At 51.2% G+C, this 6,000-nt stretch overlaps 1 protein-coding gene across 1 annotated transcript in view; it reads right to left on the reverse strand.

The window, feature by feature from the left end:
* The window catches only part of wrap53 (WD repeat containing, antisense to TP53), a 55,797-nt gene extending 52,283 nt beyond the window's left edge, over positions 1 to 3,514 (reverse strand). Inside the window, exons 1-2 of the mRNA XM_068023856.1 lie at positions 3,400 to 3,514; positions 1,191 to 1,287 (exon numbers count right to left, since the gene is read on the reverse strand). The gene's annotated coding sequence lies outside the window, so the exon portion shown is untranslated. The remainder of the gene's footprint in view (positions 1 to 1,190; positions 1,288 to 3,399) is intronic.
* Between the last annotated feature and the right edge of the window lie 2,486 nt (positions 3,515 to 6,000).

Here is a 6,000-nt window from a genome sequence, read left to right on the forward strand (position 1 = left end):
ATCAACAGCAGGGACCCTGACCAATTTTCCCCTTCCCATGGTGCAAGGATGGTGATGCCACTTGCAGCAGCCTTCCCAGATGAGATCAAACTAACTCAGAGCAGACAGGGAACACAGGAACAAGAGGAGGCCATTCAGCCCCTCTGCCATTCAATGAGACCATGACTGATCTGTTTCTTGAACTCCATCTACCCACTTTGGTTCCATATCCCTTCACACCCTCGCCGAACAAAAATCTATCACGCTCAGAGGAAATAGTTTCTCTCTATCTACCCTATCGAATCCTTGAATCATCTTAATTCGATCACCCCTCAGTCTTCAATACTTAAACCTAGTCTGTGCAACCTGTCCTCATAATTTAACCTTCTTAGCCCGGTATCATTCCGGTGAATCTGTGCTGCACCCCGTCCAAAGTCAATATATCCTTCCTGAGGTGCGGTGCCCAGAACTGAACATAGTTACTGCAGATGGGGTCTGACCAGAGCTTTATATAACTGCAGCATAATTTCCACCCCTTTGTACACCAGCTCCCTGGAGATCAAGGACAACATCTCAGTTTCCACTAGCTTCTCGGCATTTAGAAAATACTCTGATCCAGCCTCCTTTGGTCCAAAGTGGATAGCCTCGCACCTCCCCGTGTTGAACTCCGTCCAGCTGCCTGATTCAACCCCCCCACTCTTGTGATGAGTTAACCGGTTCCAGCTGGGGCAGTGGTTGGTCTCTGTGCTGCCAAGATCTGCCCACAACTCCAGCTGCGAAGTGCAGGTGTGTGAACATAACAATGGCAACGGGATCAGGCTTGGCTGCAAAGACTTTCCCCAAGGTCGATACTGATTCAACAGCATTTTTCAAAAGGGGAACTGGATTAATACTTGGAAAAAAAAATTGCAGGAATATGGGGAAAGAGCAGAACTGGACTGCTCTACGAAAGAGCTGGTGCAGACTCGATGGGCTGAATGGTTGTAATATTCTATGATATGGAGTAGTTAAGACCAATAGTATAGATGCATTGAAGGGGAAGCTGGATAAGCACATGAGGGAGAAAGGAATACAAAGATATGTTGATGGGGTGAGATGAAGTGGGGTGGGAGGAGGCTCGTGTGGAGTCCAAACCTGGCTTGGACCAGTTGGGTCAAATGGCCTGTTTGGATGCTGTAAAGCTCTATGTAGGCAAAGAGAGTGTCACCTACCCCTCGTGCACAGAGGCCTTGTGTAGTCCCCACGACGTCACGAGCAGAGGGAATCAGCCCGAAGTACCCAGGCCCGTTTCAACAGCAACACGAATGCCTATAGAACGACAAAGGGTTACTCAACTCTTTGATCAGACATCGATAACAATCAGCTGACTGCTGCTGCCCACTTAAAGGGGAAGGGACCTGTACTGAAGGAGTACATTTAAATCCCTCTACTTTTGGCCCGGCCGCCTTTAAGTGGAATTATTAGCTTAACAAATACTTTTTTAAAATGTCAACAGAACTTGAAAATTTGGCAGATCACTAAAATGTAGTGGTCACGTACAGAAAAAAAAAATCAAAAAGGCAAATGGAACATTAGCATTTATACCGAGGGCTAGAATATTAAGGGGAGGAAGTTTTGGTACAGCTACACAAAACCCTGGTTAGTCCACATCAGGAGCACTGTATACAGTTCTGGGCACCACACCTTAGGAAGGATATACTGGCAGTGCAGCTTCACCAGAATGTTACCAAGGCTCCAAGGGTTAAATTGTGCAGAGAAATTCCATAAGCTATGTTGAGAGGTGTTTTGATTGAGGTTTTTAAGATTTTGAAAGGAATTAGGGTGGATGGAGGGAAAAATTTTCTACTGGTTGGAGCATCAGAACAAAAACAGAGCCAGGCCATTCAGAAGTTAGGGAAACAATTCTCCATGCAAAGAGCAACAGAAGTGTGGAAATCTCTCCCACAATCCAGAGCCCAGGCTAATGTCCTGGGGACGTGGGTTCGAATCCCACCACAGCAGCTGGTGAAATTTGAATTCAATTAATAAATCTGGAATTAAAAAGCTAGTCTAATAATGCCCATGAAACCATTGACGCTTGTTGTAAAAACCCATCTGGTTCACTAATGTCCTTCAGGGAAGGATATCTGCCATCCTTACCTGGTCTGGCCTACATGTGACTCCAGACCCACAGCAATGTGGTGGACTCTGAAAATGCCCTCTGAAATGGCCGAGCAAGCCAGGGCAGTTAGGGATGGGCAATAAATGCTGGCCTAACCAACGATGCCCACATTCAACAAACAAATAAAAATAAGCTGTAGATGCTGGCTCAATTAATAATTTTAAATCTGAGATTGATAGATTTTTGCTCGACAAAGGGTATAAAAGAATATGGTGCCAATTAGCCATGATCTCCTAGAATGGCCAGCTCCTATTCTTATAAATGTTCCGAAGCTCAGTTTGGGTAGAGATGGGGATACATTTTCCCTGATCACAGGTTTGGCGGTGTCGCTCTAACCCCAGATTGGGGGGGAGGGAAGGGATCCCTCTAACCCCAGATTGGGGGGGGGGGAGGGGTCCCTCTATCCCCAGATTGGGGGGGGGGGGTGCTTCTAACCCCAGATTGGGGGGGAGGGATCCCTCTAACCCAAGATTGGGGGGGGGCGGGGTGCTTCTAACCCCAGATTGGGGGGGGAGGGGTCCCTCCCACCCCAGATTTTTGGGGGGGGGGGGTGGGGAGGGATCCCTCTAACCCCAGATTGTGGGGGGGAGGGATCCCTCTAACCCCAGATGGGGGGGGGGGGAAATCATCCCTCTAACTCCAGAGTGGGAAGAGGGGGGGGGGGGGGAGAGAAGGGGTCCCTCTAACCCCAGATTGGGAGGTGGCGGGAGGGGTCCCTCCAATGCCAGATTGTGTGGGGGGGGGGGGGGGGGAGGGGTCCCTCCAACCCCAGATTGTGTGGAGGGGGGGGGGGGGAAAGGGGTCCGTCCATCCCCAGATTGTGGGGGGGAGGGGATCCCTCTAACCCAAGATTGTGGGGGGGAGGGGATCCCTCTAACCCCAGATTGTTGGGGGGGGGAGGGGTCCCTCTAACCCCAGATTGTAGGGGGAGGGGTCCCTCTAACCCCAGATTTTTTTTTGGGGGGGGGGAGGGTTCCCTCTAACCCCTGATTTGGGGGGGGGGGGGGGAAGAGGTGACCCTCTAACTCCAGATTGTGGGGGGAGGGGTCCCTCTAACCCCAGATTGTGTGGGGGGGGGGGGGGGAAGGAGTCCCTCTAACCCCAGATTGTGGGTGGAGGCGTCCCTCTAACCCCAGATTGTGGGTGGAGGCGTCCCTCTAACTCCAGATTGGGGGGGGGGGGGGGAAGGTCACTCTAAACCCGGGCCCAGCTGAAGGGTTGCAGGTGTGTGCCGCCTCCCCGGGGCCTCGGTTACTTGCCTCTCCCGCCTGTCTGTTTGCTGGGTTCGGGGTGGGGAGGGAGAGGGTCTCTCGAGCGCCACTTTCTCCTCAGCAGCAGCTTCACAAACCGGCAGCCATGTTTTCAGCGCCCGGGCCCGCGAGGCTCTGGCCGCTCTCGCGAGACCCGCGCCATGGCAACCGCGCCAAGCCTGTACCAATCACAGTCACGCCATCTCCAATCTGCCCAGCAACAGGGCGTGACAAGAGAAAATCTACCCAGCAACAGGGAGAAACGTAGGAAAATCAACCCAGCAACAGGGAGTGACAAGAGAAAATCAACCCAGCAACAGGGAGTGAGGAAAGAAATCAACCCAGCAACAGGGAGTGAGGAAAGAAAATCTACCCAGCAACAGGGAGAAACGTAGGAAAATCAACCCAGCAACAGGGAGTGACAAGAGAAAATCAACCCAGCAACAGGGAGTGAGGAAAGAAAATCTACCCAGCAACAGGGTTGATAGGTAAATTGGCCATTGTAAATTGTCCCTAGTGTAGGTAGGTGGTAGGAGAATTGAGGGAAGGTGGGGATGTGAGAGGGAATTGGGATTAATGTAGGATTGGTATAAATGGGTGGTTGATGGTCGCCACGGACTCGGTTGGCCAAAGGGCCTGTTTCAGTGCTGTATCTCTCTATAACTCTATAACAGGGAGTGACAGGGAAAACCTACCTAGCAACAGAGAAATTCATCCCAGCAACAGAGAGTGATGTTAATAGTCGCCAACTCTGGTTGGATGCATTCCTGGAGGTTTCATCACAAGACCCTTCTGCCCGTCAATCAGCCACATCTCCCTTCTTCAATATTGTGATAGTTAATGAATAAAGGGGTTCAGAGAAACCGGGAAAAAATACACAATACTTTTAATGCCCCTTACATTTTTCCCCTGAATTGCTGGTCGCAGTGTTCAGGAGACTCCAGGATTCAGGAGCGTCATCAAACAAAATTTGACACCGAGCCACATAAGGAGACATTAGGGTAGATAACAAAAGGTTTGCTCAAAGAGGTAGATCTTAGGCAGCCTCTTAAAGGAGGAGAGAGAGGCTGAGAGCTTTAGTGAAGGAATTCCAGAGCTTAAGACCCGGGCAGTTGAAGGCACGGTGGTAACGGTGGAGCGATTAAAGTTTGGGATGCGCAAGAGGCCAGATTGGAATAGCTTAGATATCTGTCTAGGGTTGGTGGACGTGAAAGAGATAGGGAGGGGCGAGGCCATGAGAGGAGTTGAACATCAAATGGTCGTAGTGTTCTGCACTGTAGGATTCAGAACAACTGAAGATTCTGCAGACAAAGATGAAGCAGAGAAAGAGTGGGATTGGTGCACAAGAGGCCATAATTAGAAGAGCAGGGGTCTTGCACTGGCACTTAGGGCTGGAGGACACCATCTGGTCATCATCATATTGCTGCTTGTGGGAGCTTGCTGTGCGCCAATTGGCATTGCAACCGCGGCTACACTGCAAGCAAAACACTTAATCGGCTGCAAAGTGAGGGGTGGTCGCTAGTAGTTTGTGACGTCGTTGAAACTATATCAATGCGAGACTTTCCTTCTCTTCTTCAATGTGAAAATATACATTTGTGCATCTCAGCCAAAACCATCCCAATAACATGGACAATTAATTATGGGGGAGGAGGGAGAAAGTGTGAAAAAAGACAAAATATAAAACAAAAAATATGTACATGTATATATAAAGAGAGAGAGAGAGACTAGGGCCCAAAATAAAGTCCTAAATGTCCTCTTTGGAAAGGGGAATATTAGTCCCATTCCACTTGACTTTAGTCAAGCGCCATTTGGCTTGGGGTGCCCGCGCGTGCGCGCTGGTGGCCCGCCGGCCGTTGCCCCGGGAGACGGCGGTTGGTGCGCGGGCGGGGCCGGGGGAGCACGTGGGTCCGAATTACAAATCAGGGCGGTTAGGCGGCGGCGCGGGAAATTCAAAATACGTCACAGGGCACGGCACATTGCTTGGGCCGCTGCCATGGCAACCGAGACGGTGGGTGTTTTATTTGGGCCGGGTAAATGCTGCAAATGGCGGAAGACCCCAAAGGTTGAGGCCATAAAAAGGGCGAGTCCTGCGGCTGGCGGCAATTGGTAGGCTTAGAGCTTGAATATATGTACACCAATGGCGATCTGGGGACAGGTGGACCATTGGTGGGTTGAGGACAGGTGGACCATTGGTGGTTTGGGACAGGTGGCTCATTGGTGGTTTGGGACAGGTGGCTCATTGGTGGGTTGAGGACAGGTGGCTCATTGGTGGGTTGAGGACAGGTGGCTCATTGGTGGGTTGAGGACAGGTGGACGATTGGAGGGTTGGGGCAGGTGGACGATTGGAGGGTTGGGACAGGTGGACCATTGGTGGGTTAGGATAGGTGGCCCATTGGTGGGTTGAGGACAGGTGCACCATTGGTGGTTTGGGACAGGTGGCTCATTGGTGGGTTGAGGACAGGTGGACCATTGGTGGTTTGGGACAGGTGGCTCATTGGTGGGTTGAGGACAGGTGGCTCATTGGTGGGTTGAGGACAGGTGGCTCATTGGTGCGTTGGGACAGGTGGACGATTGGAGGGTTGGGACAGGTGGACCATTGGTGGGTTAGGA

Source organism: Heterodontus francisci, chromosome 48, assembly GCF_036365525.1.
Source record: "Heterodontus francisci isolate sHetFra1 chromosome 48, sHetFra1.hap1, whole genome shotgun sequence".
Taxonomy (NCBI): Eukaryota; Metazoa; Chordata; class Chondrichthyes; order Heterodontiformes; family Heterodontidae; genus Heterodontus; species Heterodontus francisci.